We start from the raw sequence: 16,011 nt of genomic DNA on the forward strand, positions 1-16,011 counted from the left end.
CATGCAGCATCTTAGTTCCCTATTGTTTAGTCGCTAAGTCATGGCTGACCCTTTGCGACCCCAGGGACTGTAGTCCATCAGGCGCCTCTGTCCATGGGCTTTCCCAGGCTAGAATACTAGAGTGGGTTGTCATTTCCTTCTCTAGGGGATCTTCCTAATCAAGGGATCTAACCAGAGTCTCCTGCAGTGGATGTGTGGAGTCTCAACCATTGGAGTGCCAGGGAAGTCCCAATCCTCATTTTTTAGATATGGAAACAGAGGCTCAGAAAAGCTCAGAAACTTGCCTGAGTTCATATAGCTCAGAAGTGGCAGAACTGGAATTCAGACTCAAGTCTGTCTGATGCCAAAATCAAAACAGATCTCTTTACATCACTGAGCTGGTAGGACATCCACTTCCACTCTGAACTAACTCGATCCCCCAGTATGCCAGTTCCCACTCCACCCTGCAGGAAACACATCATTTTGAAAGATCAGTTTACTGGTCTGCCTACCCTACAGACCTTTGACAAAGCACCTTTGGCAAAGTGGGGTCTTCTCCCTGAGCCCAGGTTCAGGCACATAGTAGGTACTCAACATTGCTGTTTGGAGCTCAGATGCTTGAGCAGCTCACCTGAGGCAAATTCTCACTCTCTCCCTGATAGCCCTGCGGGGACCAGAAGACAGTGTCCTGCCACTGAGCCTTCTCCGCTCCCACTGAACGGACCCAGAGCCTTCAGCATTTCCTGGGCTGGGCTCCAGATCTCTACTCCTGTGCTGTCTTGCTGGGAGTCAGCACCCATGTTCCCCGGGCAGGTGTGACCTGATCAGCAGGAGTCTACAGAGTTGTAGGCTAGGGTGGTGAAGGCTGCTAGGTATCTGTCCCTGTGTGGCTTGGGAAGGAAAGAAGTTAACTCTTTCAGTGCCCCAAATTTTAGAGGTTACAGCTCCAACTGGGCTGGGCTGAACTGTGCGGGGAGGTGGAAGTAGGGAGCTGTGGCTTGGGAAATGGGGAGAGAGAAGCCAGCTGAGCTGTGCGGAGGGACAGGTCAACACATGCGTGGGTTCTGGGCTTCTGCTGTAGTCAGCACTGTCCCCTCATCCTCCTCTGAACCCCACTGCAACCTTAGACTTTGCAGAACATTATCACAGCCTGCCTTCAACCACGGTTATCCATCTAATAATGATGAGCATAAAAGCCACTCTGTGCCAGGACAGTGCCAAGTACTTTGAAGTCATCATCCCATTTAGGTCTCTCAACCAACCACCAGCTCAGGTGAGTGAGGTGTGCATCTAACCTGAGGGTTAGAGACTCCCATCATTTCCAAAGTGGCCCACCAGTACACTTTTCTTTACTGTTCTATTGTATTATTTTCTTCCTAGCTAAGTCACTTTGGAATGATCTTGCTTCTGTTGTTATTAATATTTGCTTCTTTATTGTATCCCCTGCTCGCACTCTACTAAAATGTCAGCCTCGTGAAGGCAGGACCTTGTCTGCCTCATTCACTGCTCAAGGCCAAGGTTTTGGAATACAGAGGGGGCTCTGTAAATGTTCGTTGGTTGACAATGAATGAATGGGATATCTGTTGAATGGATGAACCAGGATTCCTTCTCCCTTTTTTCTCGTTTTCATCTGATGGAGCACTCTCCTTGTAGTACTTGAGGAATGTTCTGGTGATAGAATCACCCTCCTTCCACTTGTCCTGGGCACTCTAGTCAGGCTCTGAGTGGTGCTGGGGTAGGCCTCCAGGTTCTCTTGCCCTCGGGACCTCATTGCTCCTTGAAGCATTTTTGAATTGCAGGTCACAGATAAAATCAGTTTTGTGCACTGTAATCAGTAAAAACAAAAAGAAATAGGATAGGATACATTGGAAAGTATCAGCGTGCATCACATGTAGTAAAGCTAAGCATTTTTTATATATTTATGTCTCTGTGTAGCTGGTGGTCCCAAAGGAAAAAAAATATATAGTACATAGATATGTGTATATATATTTATATGTGTGTATATATATATGTATAATTGATTTACAATATTGTGTTGGTTATAGACCATGATAATCTTGTGTTAATACAGCAAAGTGATTCAGCTATATATATATATTTCAGATTCTATTCCACTATAGGTTATAAGATGTTGAGTATAGTAGATCCTTGTTGCTCATCTGTTTTATGTAGAGTAATTTGAATTTGTTAAGTGAATTTGTTAAGCCCATATTCTTAATGTGTCCCTCTCTCCCTCCCCCTTTGGTCACCATAAGTTTGTTTTCAGTGTCTGTGAGTCTGTTTCTGTTGTGTATGTAGGTTCATTTGTATCATATTTCAGATTCCATGTATAAGTGGTATTATACAGTATTTGTCTTTTTCTGACTTCACTTAGTATAGCATTCCATCCACATTGCTGCAAGTGGCAATTGTTCATTCTGTTTTATGGCTGAGTAATATTCCATTGTATAAGTATACATCTTCTTAAGCCAAATGTTTGTTTGTTTTTTTTTAAAAATTTGAGTTTATTTTATGACTATGCTAGGTCTTTGTCAAGCTTCCCAGGTGGCTCGATGGTAAAGAATCTTCCTTCCCAAGCAAGAGATGCTGGAGACTCTGGTTCAATCCCTGGCTCGGGAAGAGGGATTCCTTCAGAGGAGGAAATGGCAACCCACTCCAGGATTCTTGCCTGAAAAATTCCATGGACAGAGGAGCCTCATGGGTTACTGTCTATGGGGCTGCAAAAAGTCAAACATGACTGAGCGACTGAGCACGCACATACGGGTCTTCGTTGTTGTAGTGAGCTGGGGCTTCTCTACCTGCGGTGCAAGGGCTTAGTTGTGCCACAACTTGTGGGATCTTCCTGTACCAGAGACTGAACCCAGGTCCTCATATTGGCAGGCGGATTCTTAATCACTGGACCACGAGAGAAGTCCCTAAATGTTGGCTGATGGGCACTTGAGTTGGTTCCATGTCTTGGCTATTGTAAACAGTGCTGCTGTGCGCCTTGGGGTGTATGTATCTTTTCAAATTAGAGTTTTGATTTTTCTGGATTTATAACCTAAAATGTATTTCTAACGTTGAATCTCTGTCAAAAAAGTTTGAACCTAGTGTGTGAATTTGGGAGGTAGGAGATGCTATCCTTGGACCTAGACCCAAAGGAAAGCCAACCAATGAAATTAATAATCCTGTTGATAATTATTAATATAATGTCAACTATTGGCCATGTATCCTGTGCCAAGCAGGAGTGCTCAGGTCCCAGCTTCCTGCATAGAGGTGAGGGGGAAGGAGTCCGGAGCAAACTGAGATCCTGGGAACAAGGAAGGCTGCCTGGAGGAGGAAGAACCTGAACTCAGCCTCGAAGAACCCCTTGGCCCTGGCAGGTTTGGGACTGGGTCAGAGTGTGAGTTCAGGTGGCAATAACAATAATGATAACAATAGCTTTAGTCAGTGAGCTCCGGCTGAGTGCGAGCACCGGCTGAGTGCCAGGCACTCCTTTAATCTTCCAGACATTTTCTGGAGGCATGAATAGCTCTTCATACCATTTTGCAAACAAGGAAAAGAAGACTTGGTGAAATATGGTGACTTTTAGGGTAGGGGTCTCATAGTGGTAAAACTGCCAAGGTTAGGTCCAGGGCAAGTCAGCCCTCCTCAGAGCCTGGGTCTTTCAGCTCTGACGGCAGAGGGAAGGGCCTGGACAACAGAGGGCTCCTGGATGCTGGTGGTGGGACAGTGGGCCTGGAGGAGCAGCCAGGGCAAAGGGGAATGGTTCTGTGTTGGGGCTCAGAGACCACGTGGCTCTCAGGGAAGAATTCAGGTTCCAAGACACCTGTGCTGGAGGGCCCACGTGGGTCCCAGTCTTGGCAATAAGGGGGAGCAGAGCCAGGACAGCGCCCTCCCTGACTTTGTCCATTCCCTGGGCCCAGTGTCCCCCAGCCTGTGGCAGGCTTGGCGCACAGTGAGGAGCAGAAAGAGCAGTAGGGCCTGTTTCTCATCTTTTGTCAAGTCTCATCTCTGTTGATTTGAACCCAGCTCCTCTGCTTTCCAGCAAATTGTTTCTGCCTGTCAGGAAATAATTCTTGGCTTGAGTGTTCCCACAAGGGAACTGGATGTTTGCATAGCTTATGGTTCTTCGCAGGGACTGAATTTGGGACTTGCTTGCGTGGGCAGAGGGGCTGTGGATGGCCACTGGTGATTCTCTTGGAAGCGTGAGTAATGGGGTGGTTTACTATCCTTTGCAGTAGCAGCTTGCCCGGTTCGGATGGTGGTGGGTGAGTCTGTGTGTGTGCTACACTTGCCCACGTACACACGCATGCTCACTTGGACATCCACACTCATGCCCACTAGACATACCCACACAAACATGCACATTCTCATTCACATCTCTGCAAACATACATGAGCAACACAAGTACGTATGTGTGGAAACATGTGTTTACACGCAAGCACACGGTTGTTGCAGGGCCCCCACTTTAGATGATAAGGGGGTGTTCTGGGTGTTTGTGCATCTGGGGGTGGGTGGTGGCAGAGCTGGTGGGGGTGCCGGGTGAGTAAGGGTGGGTCTTGAGCCATCCAGTTTCTGAGATCCTGTTCTGGGACCATTGATCCTTTATCTGGAAACTTTTGGGCTTCTGCTCTGAGTGTCCAGACCACTCCAGGGGCTTCTGTGGAACTCTGCACTGAGAGTGTTGGCTGAATTGATTCTTCCTTTCTGCCTTGGGTTGGAAAGCAAAGGCAGAGTGGCTTCTTCTGGGTATACCTAGGGCTGCTGTGTCCTTTCCTTTTTCTCTTCTTCAACAGTCAGTCCCCATCCCCCTCCCAGGTGCCAGGGGTAGGGGGTGGGGAAGGAAGATAGCCTACAGGCTCTCTTGTGGTTGGGGGGAACCCCTAGGATGCTGCTCTGAGCTGGGACTTGGCAGAACCTTAGAGGCTGAGGGTGGCTTGCTGAGGCTGGACACTGTGGACTGGACACCATCTGTACTTGTCTCTGAGATAACCTTGAAACCCTCATCCCTTTACTTCTGGGGTGTATCAGCTGAGCCCGGAGGCTATCCATAGGAGCCAGAAGGGCTGTGATTCTGGCTCTTCTGGGGACATCTCTGTCCTGGGCTTTTTGTTTGATTCAACAAGAACACCTACTGTGTGCATGGTGAACACAAATGAATGAATGACCAATGGGCCGGGCACTGTGCTAGGGACCAAAAGACAGTTCAGACGTGGACTTTTATCCTCCAGGAGCTCAGTCTCGAGAGGCAGCCAGCCACGGATCCCAGCACCTGAGGGAGGAGGAGGGATGTGTGTGCATGTGTGTATGTGTAAAGGTGTGCGCTTAAGCACAGCCTTAGTACACATGTGCACTCCTACCATGGTCCTTGCCGCAAGGGCACATTATCCTGGAACTCAGCACCCTCTGCCTGATGCAAAGTCTGGAAAAGACTTTGATGCTGGGAAAGACTGAAGGCAGGAGGAGAAGTGGGCAACAGAGGATGAGATGGTTGGATGGCATCACTGACTCAATGGACATGGGTTTGAGCAAACTCCAGGAGATAGTGAAGGACAGGGAAGCCTGGCGTGCTGCAGTCCATGGGTTCGCAAAGATTTGTACATGACTTAGCAACTGAAGAACAGGAACAGCACCCTCAGTATGGCAAGGCATCAGAGGGGAATCTGCAGGGGCCGGGGGTGGGGGTCGTGAGGTTGTGCAGAAGAGTTAGGAAGGGAGCAGTGCCTAAGGATGGAGCCACAGTGTGCCATGCGCTACACCAGAGCATCACAGGCCCCAGCTCCCTGACTTGTCAACACTTTGAAGGAGGACAGGCTGTCCTCTGGCTGAGGGACTTGAAGACAGATTACGTCACAGACCATACAGGCAGTAAGGTATGTATCAGCCTGGGCCTTGCTCTACCGGTCTCTGAAGGTAGATCTGCTTCCCAAGGCCACTCCTGGGCTTCCTCTGCTCCTCTCCTCTTCACACACCTTGGATGGGACAGGAGGAAGCCCACACATTAAAAGAGGGGTAATAAAAATTGTCATCTCATAGAATCACCCAGTGAAGTACTTGAGACCTAGGTGCTAGAGGCCTGGTAAGAGCACCATAAACAACAGCCATTCCTCCTGTCTTTCTTTGTTCGTAGGGTTCACAGGGGCTGCAGGGCCTGCATGTCCCTCCCCTAGCCCAGTGCCTTCTGGCCTGACTTTGGAGAGAGGGCAGGCCTGCACTACCTTCATCACCGGGCAAACCTGGACTTCACTGACTCCCGCTCCATCCCTGATTGTGGGCGAGGCAGGTAGCGACAGGTGAGGAAGACGCAGGTCCCCAGTGCAGGGCAGAGAGAAGGGGCAAGTGACTCACTAACCACAACCAATTTCGTCTCCCTCAGAAAAACAGTGGTGAGAGAGTGAACGCACCAGCGTTCACTTGGAGGCGCGCACCCGCGGAGGGCTGGCAGGGACTGCTGGGGCGTTCCGGGGGGCCAGGCTGGACTGCTTCCCCGTCAGGGGAGCCGGGGACAGGCCCTCCTGGGGGTTAGGATTGTGCCTGTCACTGCAGGGAGCCATGGGTGGGGACAAAGGGACCTCTCCCCTTCCGAAGTGTCTGCCGGGTTCTTCCCTTTTTGTCTCCGGATACTGAGGGTGTCCAAGGTTTGGGAGAAGCCCACCACTGAGCGGACAGTCTGCTCTTAAAGGGCTCAACCGTTGACTCCTGTGGTGGCGAGGTCCAGAGAGAGCAGTCGCCTAGCCCAGGTTGCACAGCAAGGGAGGATTCTTCCGGCGCCCGCCGAGGCTTGGCTTGGCTTTAAAAAGCAGAGAGCGAGCGGCGAGGGCCCGCCGATCTCCCGGGGAGCTGGAGTCTGGGCGGGGGTGTGGCGCCGAGAGCTTTTGCTTCTTTCTCCTGCCAGGGAGGCTGGATGTAGGGTTTGGGCTTCTTCCAGAAAGAGCCGAACTCATGACAAGGGAAGCGGAACTGGTTTCCCAGGCGGTCTCCCCCGCCCCAAACTTTTCCTCCTAGGCGGAGGGTGGGCTGGCGGAGGGAGGAAAAGGGGCCGAGAAAGGTGGGGCCAGCCGTTCCCTCTCCCCAGGCAGCAGCTGCTCTGGAATGCCAATCCGGACTCTGCTTGGTGAGTGTGTCTTTAAATCCGAGACCCCCGCCCCCCTCGGCGGCTGGGGCCCGGGCTCTGGCTGGCTGGACGACGGCGGGCGCGGTGATTGGCGGCCCCGCCGGGTCCGCCCTCGGCGTGGGGGTCGCGGGGCACCGGGAGCCGAGAGGCGCGCTCCTGCTGGGGTGCGCGGCTCTCTGCTCAGGAGAGCGCGGCCTCTTGCGCTTGTGCCCTCGCCTCGTCGCTCCCGGCCTGCCAGCCTCCGGAGCCGCCTCTGCCCACGGATGGGCTGGGGAAGTTGGAAGGAGCGAGCCGGAGCCAGTACCCGGCGCGACTCGCCGCTGCCTAACTCGGCGCCCGCAGCTCGGGCGCCGCGCGCCTGCAGCAGGAGCGCGGATGCCCCCCGGAGCCACGGGCTGGCAGGTACCGACGCGTCAGGATCCGGGGCGGGCGAGCGAGGGCTGATGAGGGACTCTTCTCGGCACTCCCGGGCCGGGGCTGCTCCGACCACCCACTCCCCATCCCCTAGATTACAAGCCTCCCTGGGCTCTGTGGAGAGGAGAGATCCTGGCCCCCCCCAACGAAACCCGCACGGGATCGGTGCCTGGGAGAGAAGCGGAACCACACATTTTAAACAGGAGTTATTGAGTCGTTCTATCTGTCCGGCTCTGGGCTACGCACTTTCTCCAGGAGCTTTCTCTCCGACTAGGGTAGGTGTGGGATGGCGACACCTCCGCCCTTGATGGCTGGTCCTCGGGCGAGACCTGAGAGCTGGGCTTCCCGTGCAGCTGCGGCGAGGCAAGCAGCCTCATGTTCCACACCTGAGGCCCCTGGGTTCCTCTTTAGGCACTTGAAGTCCATGGAACTGAGAAGAGTCCAGAGATCCCAGTGGGTGCAAGCTTTGATGTTGGGCCCCATCTGGTTCTTTCCTTCTGTAGGCCTGGGTCTCCCAGGGGAGCCCTTTTTTCATCTTCAGAGGTTTTTCTTGAAGGGTCAGGTGGCCTGTCAGAAAGCAGAGTGCCGTGTCAGGGAGACTGCTGCCCTGGACTCTTAAAAGCATCCAGGACGACTGGAACATGTTATTACCTCTTGGGAAGTCAGAAATGGAAGAAAAGCTCCCCTGACTTCAGGAAGCTTCCAGCTTCTCCCTCTCTCCACCAGAGTTCCAAGCAACAACTCCTTGGCTTCCTGCAGAGCAGCCTGGACCCAGTGACAGCATCTCTTAAATGCCAGGCACTGGGCTCTGCCAAGGAGGATGGGAGTGGTGGAAGGAGTTGGAGGGTTCTCCCCTTAGGTGGCTTAGCCCCACTGTGCGACCAGGTTGGGGGCGGTGAGGGAGGTGGGACACAAGGCATAAAAACAGAGAAATTTCATTACTATAGGGTTTCTATACCAGTCCTGGACTAATAGTAACAGTGGAAATACCAAGGGAATATACATGATTAATTGCTGAATGAGTGACACAGGCTGTAATTGCCAGGGAAGCTGGGATGCAATTCTCATGCAGCCATGCAAATATGTTTGAAATATTCTTGTTCTGCCTCCGTACCCCTCCTTTCTGATTACCCTGCTGCTTAGGACCTCTTACCACCCCCAGGGACAGGGAGCAGCAGAAGTGTGCCCCAGCCCCACTCCCAGTTTTTTTTTTTTTTTTTCCTGCTGACTGAAGCTATTCTGGACTTCAGGAGAATTACGTTTGGTTTCTGGGGTCAGGCTGACCATAGGACCTTCCTAGCTTCCCTGGGGCTTCTGAGGTTTGGGGTCTAGATCCAGCCTTACAGGAGGAAGTCCTCACTTCCTTTCTGAAGAGCCACTGTCTGTGGGGGCTGGAGATGAGCTTGGCAGGCTGGAGCTAGACACTGTTTCCTGTGAGTGCAGACGGACAGTCTTCCTCTCCTTGGCCATTGGGATTGGAATTGGGGTGTTGGAAGTGGACAGGCCTGGCAGAACTGGCTTGAGGTTAGTGGTACCTGGGGCATCTCTGACCTCACCTCTGAGGTTCTGCTGTGCGTTGGGCTCTGCTCCCTCCCCCATCATCCCTGGCAAGATGTCCTGGAACACTTTGTAGAGGTGGCAGTGAACTCGTGCCTGTGGCCTTGGACACTCTTCTGGGAGTGGGAGTTGCTGAGCTTACCCTTTAGCCCTTGGCCGGCACTGTGAGTACTTGGGTGAACGCATACCCACCTGCCTCCAAACAGGTGGCGCCCACGGGGTCACCCAGGAACAGGTGGGGAATGCTGGTGTGGGCAGAGATGTGTGCCAACGTGCTCAGGTTTATAGCTGCGTGGGCTTGGCCGGTGAGGAACTGGATACAGTGGACATGAGAGCAGACCCAGGAAGACAGTGGAGGTGGGCAAGCAACTCAGGGCACAGACATGTGCAGGGGCAGATGGTGTGAACACACAAGCGGGGACAACGAATGGGCTGCAGGTACTGTCCAGACAGATCTGTGCCATCGTGGAGACTTGGCTGGCAGAAGTGGACAGATGTATTGGTGGGCCCAGACGAGCACAGACAGGGATGTCAGCTGACATTCACTGTCGAGAGACATGGAGCCACATGAATGTGACTTGAATCCCTGGGCAGACATGGAGTTGGCTGTGAGCACCTGAAACACAGACACTTAGACCTGCTGAGTCACCGGGCAGCAGAAGGCAGAACACAATCAGAGGTGGGTACCGAGAACTGTGGTGCTGGAGAAGACTCTTGAGAGTCTCTTGGACAGCAAGGAGATCAAACCAGCTAATCCTAAAGGAGATCAACTGATACTGAAGCTGAAACTCCACTACTTTGGCCACCTGATACGAAGAGCTGACTCATTAGAAAAGACCCTGATGCTGGGAAAGATTGAGGACAGGGGGAGAAGGGAGTGACAGAGGATGAGATGGTTAATGGCATCATTGACTCAATGGACATGAGTTAGAGCAAACTCCAGGAGATAGTGAAGGACAGGGAAGCCTGGCGTGCTGCAGTCCATGGGGTCACAAAGAGTCTAACAGAACTTAGTGACCAAACAGCAACAACCAAGATGTAGTCCGAGGCAGGCACTGTTGAGTTATTCCTGTGACTGTGTGGCAGCGGTGCCTGAAAGTTGACTTCTGTGGGATACTGGCTGTGCAGGTGCTGAGTGGTGTGGCTTCATTTCTAGACTCCTGCTTTGGGGTTTGGAGACCCCAAAGGGCTCAAGATCCTCTGTTTAAGCCTGAGAATTCTTTGATCTCCCTATTCTCTAAGGGCTGGGCGCATGCCTTAAGCATCTGCAGGGGCTCCTTGAACTTTGAGGTTCATCTCCTCTGGGTCTGCACAACTTCCTGAAGTGAGACTGTACGGCCAGGGTAGGGGAGGAACCTGCTGGGGACTCTCCTTCTTATCCCAAACCTGAGGGTTTCTTGCAGGGAAGGGACAGTCCCGGTTGGGGGCGGGGAGAGAAAGAGTAGACTTGCAGTTGGATCTTTGGTGAGACCTTTGCTCTCTAGTGTGGACTGCCCCTCTCCCAAACCTTGGACTTGGACAGGGAAGGGCCCCGCCCCACCATTTGGCTCTGGCCCAACCTGGAGATGGGAGATAAAGTTGACAGTAACTCATGTGTTACCTGGGCAAGTTACTCAGTGTCTTAACTAACTCAATGTCTTAACTCATCTTTAAAGTGCAACCCCTCATCTTTAAATGGGGCCAGTAACCCCTCACTCTTGGGGTGTGGCGAGGGTTTAATGTGAATGGAAAGTGTGTGGCCCAGGGTCTGGCACAGAGCAAGCCCTGTTGGTGGAACTTTGGTGACGGGACTTGCTCTGTGGCCAGGACTCCCCAGAGCTGGTCAGCAGCCAGGTGGCCAAGCCCTGGGAAGGTGAGCAGGCCAGCACCTCTGATTTGAAAGCTCGAGGGCTTTGTTCTCACCTCTCACCCCGCAGTTGCTCCTTAGCCCCGTGGGACCTCTCCATGCTTGCAGGAGGCTGTATGAAGCTTGGGCCTGGCCTGCTGGCCTCTGGGAGGGGAGCCAGTGGTTTGCTAAGAATAGCCCCAAATTATGGCTCTGCCTCCCAGTGGACAGCTGTGTACCTCCCCATTCTGGGCCAAGGGGCTGGCAGATGGGCCTTTTGTGTTTCTTGTAACTGGCACTCAGCACAGGGTCGAGCTTGGGAGCAGCAGGCTGGATCTGGGTAGAGGCCTTGCTGTTCTTCCTAAGTCTTCTGCTGGGACCAGGGAAAGAGAAGGCCCAGGGAGAACTAGCATTTAAAACCCCCGAGTTCCTCTTCCACTCAGAGCTTGTCCTGACAACTGACCATCTTCATACCTGCCATACATCTTAGTGATTAAGATTACTGGGTCCAGAACCAGATCACTAGGGCCTGAATTTTAGCTTCCTTCCTCACTGGCTCTGTGGCATTGGGCAACTCACTTAACCTCTCTGTGCCTGATTCCCTGTGTAACAGGATTAATAATAGTAACTCCTTGGAAGAATGTCACAAAGATGAAAGGAGGTAGCCTATGGAGTGCCCTCGCAGTAACGTGTGGCTCATAGTAAGTGCTCAGTAAAGATTCGGTGCTGCTCTTACCATGATTACAGTGATCTCAGCAGAGCGACAGGCCTGTGAAACCACAGAGGCCAGGCTGTTTGCACAGTGCCTCAAGGTGAGAGGGCCTCGGGATGCTATCTTGGCTCCAGTTCCTGGCCTTTCATGCCCCAGGTTCAGTGTGAGGTGCAGGGGACCCAAGGTGAGTGAGACTTGGTCCCTGCCAGGTGAGGGAGGCACCTGTGTACATTCTACCATTGGTACCTGCTGGGGGCCGTGTCTGCTATGGTCAGAGCTGAAGGGAGGGAAGGGCTTGCGTGGGCACGAGATGATGCTTCGGGGGGGCTTTGAAGGATGGCCAAGAGTTTGCAAGGATGAGAAGGGCTTCCCAAACAGAATGAGCAACCCATGCAGAGATGTGGCCTCTTGGCATGTTTAGGCAACATGAGCAGATCCACAGACCTGGGGTGGGGCCCAGGCTCAGCATTCCCGGCCTGTGATCTGCTGTTCCTCCCACACTGGGCTCAGAGGCAGTCCTGGCCTCCCTCTTAGGACGTGAGACGCCTAGAGGCCCCTCCTTTTACTTTAAGGAATCGCTTTCGCTGTCTGTCTCCCCATTCTCCAGGGGACCTCCCTGCCCTCTTATGAAGGCCTGCCAGCCCTCTCTGTGTGTTAGTTGTTGTGTCCGGTTGTGTCCAACTCTGCGACCTCATGGACTGTAGCCTGCCGGGCTCCTCTGTCTATGCGATTCTTTAGGCGAGAATACTGGCGTGGGTTGCCATTCCCTTCTTCAGGAGATCTTCCCGACCCAGGGATTGAACCCGGGTCTCCTGCATTGCAGGTGCATTCTTTACCATTTAAGCCACCAGGGAAGCCCTGCCAGCCCTCCCTGGGACCCCTCATTTTTGAGCTGGGGGCTCCAGACTGCCCCCATTGCAGCATCAACATGCCTATTTTTGTTCTTAGCTGAGATACCTATAGGTTAACAGATCCCCTTTCTCAGGAATGAACTGAGGCCTTTGAAACCTCTCCTAAGGAGAGAATGTCTAACAGTGGAATTCCTGGACCTTGGAAGCTGTTTTATTTTCTGTACCTGACATGTATACTGGATTTTCAGCCCCTGCTTGGGCTGGAGCTGAAGCACGCTGGTGAAGGAGAGACATGGGGCATCTGGGGTTACCTCCATGCCCGTGGCAGGCAATAGGGAGCATCTGGGAACTGGGTGTGCCACTCCTGACCCTGTGGGCTCCCAGGGAGCAGGGCTTTTGGAAATTCCAGGCAGAGGGAGGGTGTGGTTCTAGGACGGCTGTGGGTCCATGGCTGGGCTTCCCGCCCTTGCCCATGAGAAACAGGCCCCACTGCCAAGAGGCTGGTGCAGGGGCATTTAGGGGGGAGAGAAGTGGGTGCCCTCCGACGACCCTGGGCTTTGCCGGCCTCTACATGCTGCTGGGCCCTAGGCTCTGCTGTCTGCAGGCGGTGGCCTCTGTCCGGGCCCTCCCCAGAGTGGAGGACAGGGCCACTGGGTGTTTTTGAAGATTCTGTTTAGAAAGCACAGAGGGGAACCTCTCCTCCTCTCTTCTTTTCCTGCAGAGCTCAGGAAGGCGTGAATCCCTCTCTTGCCAGTCACAAAGAGTCTGGTGGATGTGTCTACTCTGACTGCCATCCTGTAGCTGCTGAGGCCTTCTCCTGGGTCCCTGAGGTTGGTGCTGACCCCTCATTTCCCTAGGGCCCTGATTGGCAGGGCCCAGAAGACCTCATCTAGCCTGGATCTGATTGGGCTCATCCCCATCCCCATCCCGGCTTTAGCCTTAGTTTGACCACTTTCTTGCTGATGCTCGGTCCCTGCCACGGATGCAGCCTTGTCTGTTGATGGAGTTCACAGCCTTCAGGAGTCCCTGCAGGTGCTGCTTTGCTGGCTCACTCCGGGGTCTGTGGGGAAGCTCTGGTTTTCAAATACCCCAGAGAAAAAGGCCCAGAGCCCTCCCTGGAGGTAGAGGCCCAGCATTGCAGAGCCTTCTGGGGAAGTCCAGAGCAAGTCTCTCGCCTCTCCTGGGCTCTAAATCAGGTCTAAGGTGCAGGTGGATAAACCCGGGACTAGCATTTGACTACTTCCTCTGAGCCCAGTTTTTCCATCTGCAAAATGGGCATAATAATGTTTCCCTTGTCTACTTAAAAAAATGAGTTGAAATTCACTTGATGTAAAATTAACCATTTTGAAGTAGAGCTACAAATGGCATTGAGTTTATTCACAATGTTGTGGCACCCCCTTCGTCAAGTTCCAGAACATTTTCATCACCCCAAGGGAGACCCCCTTCCCCATTAAGTGCTGGCTCCCTTCCTCCTGCCTTTATTGAGGTGTGTGCACCATAACATCCACCCAGCCTACAGGTGCAGCTGGCTGAGTGTTGGTGAATCCATGGGCATGCAACCCCCACCCCATCAATGTGGGCACACTTCCGTCACCCAGAAGTTTCCTGGGGCTCCCCTGCAGTCCATAGTTGCTCCCGTGCCTGGCCCCAGGCTGCTTATCTCCTGTCACTCTGCTTTTGCTTTTTTCTAGATTTTCATATAAGTGGACTCATCCAGGTATCAGGTATTTTTTATTTCTGCCTATTTTATTCAACATGATGTTCTTTTTTTTTTTTTTCAATTTATTTTTGGCTGCACTGGGTCTTCTTTGCTGTGTGTGGGCTTTCTCTAGTTGCAGTAAGTGCGGACTTCTCTCTAGCTGTGGTGCATGGGCTTCTCATCTCAGTGACTTCTCTTATTGTAGAGCCCGGCCTCAAGGTTTGAGGGCTTCAGTAGTTGTGATGCTGGAGCCTAGGTGCCCCAAGGCATATGGGATCTTCCCAGACGGGTGTTGAATCCTTATCCCTTGCATTGGCAGGCAGATTCTTTTTTTTAATTAATTTATTTTTTATTGAAGGATAATTGCTTTACAGAATTTTGCTGTTTTCTGTCAAACCTCAACATGAATCAGCCATAGGTATACATATATCCCCTCTCTTTTGAAACTCCCTCCCATCTCCCTCCTCATCCCACCGCTCTAGATTGACACAGAGCCAGTTAGTTTCCTGAGCCATACAGCAAATTCCCTTTGGCCGTCTATTTTACGTATGGTAATGTAAGTTTCCTTGTTACTCTTTCCACACATCTCACCCTCTCCTCCCCTCTCCCCATGTCCCTAAGTCTATTCTCTGTGGCAGGCAGATTCTTAATCAGTGGGCCGCCAGAGAAGTCCTAAATGTGACGTTCTTGAGTGTCATGTCATGTATTCTAGGAGTGTATTCCTTTTTTCGTTGCTGGATATGTATCCCAGTGTGTGTAGGGCCCATAGCTTGCTTACCGAGTTCCCAGTTGATAGATGTCTACCCTGCTTTTGAAAATGTTTTCAGTTAAAAAAAAATTAAGTAGTGATCTTTACAAAGGATTCGGGTAGTAGCTTCCTAGAGAGAGGGAGTGAAATGCGAAAGCCCTTCCATTCCTTACTTCCTCTCTTGGCCCGAGGTATCTCTGTCAGCAGTTTGTGGACATCCCGCAGTCATCTTTTCTGTGCCTCTGTATGCATTTGTGTAGTTTTAATTTGGGGACAGAGAATTGCACTTGGTCCGTGGCTCGGGGCCCCTTCTTCACTTAGCGCTTTGTCTTGGAAGTGTTGCCAGCACAGTTATCCAAGTTCTCCAGCTTCCCTGGGAGCCGTCCCTGAGCTGAGGGCCCAGAGGTGGGGGTCCTGGGCCAGGCAAACAGGTGTCTACTCCTCCCCCGCCTCTGGCTCCAAGCTGGGGCTCAGTGAGCCTTTGGGAGAGACTTTGTGCAGGCTTTGCGGAGGTGGTCAATTCCAGGCAGGTTTCTGGAGGAGGAAGGCATTGGGACAAAAGGGGTCAGCCTGTTATGGGTGGCCGTGCACTCCCGCTGGCTTCTCCAGCGCCTCCTACGCAGCAGCTGCCCCCAGGGGCTTCCTCTTCCTGTCTCTGTGAAGTGTCGCTGGAAGGGATAGGCCGAAGGAGAGGGAGGTTTGCTGGGTGGACAGAAGATGGACTGAGGCCTCCCTTCTTGTTGCAGCAGAGTTGCCCCTTGCTGAGGCTGGCTGCAGGCAGCATGCTGGGATGGGGACCCTCTCCTGCGCCGCAGGCTGTGCTGGGCGAGTGTGGGTGGAGGGTGGGGATGGCAGCTGCCTCCCAGGAAGCGGGCTGCCTGTGCTCAGTTTCTGAGAGCTCCTGCCTCTACCCAAATCCCAGCCAGTTGGGTCACTGGGGTGCTGAATCTTTATTGTCATGCATCTTCCCTTGACGCTGTCTTTGAAGTATACAAGAATCACATTCCCTGCATACTTACTGACATTGGTTGTATTCATTGTTTTTCAGTTTTTCCCAATTTAATAATTCAAAACAGTGCCTTAATACTGTTCAGGAGATAGGAATCCTGAGTTGTGGTGTCCCAGGGCAG

General features: G+C 52.6%; 1 protein-coding gene across 2 annotated transcripts in view; it reads left to right on the top strand.

Annotated features, from left to right (window-relative positions):
- The first annotated feature begins 6,933 nt into the window (after positions 1 to 6,933).
- Positions 6,934 to 16,011, top strand: part of PALD1 (phosphatase domain containing paladin 1) — an 84,167-nt gene continuing 75,089 nt past the window's right edge. The window contains exons 1-2 of one of the 2 annotated variants that reach the window (XM_055535064.1): positions 6,934 to 7,477; positions 13,156 to 13,264. The gene's annotated coding sequence lies outside the window, so the exon portion shown is untranslated. The remainder of the gene's footprint in view (positions 7,478 to 13,155; positions 13,265 to 16,011) is intronic. The other variant, XM_055535075.1, reaches the window with a different exon arrangement.

The sequence above is a fragment of the Bubalus kerabau genome, chromosome 1 (genome assembly GCF_029407905.1).
Source record: "Bubalus kerabau isolate K-KA32 ecotype Philippines breed swamp buffalo chromosome 1, PCC_UOA_SB_1v2, whole genome shotgun sequence".
In the NCBI taxonomy this organism is placed as follows: Eukaryota; Metazoa; Chordata; class Mammalia; order Artiodactyla; family Bovidae; genus Bubalus; species Bubalus kerabau.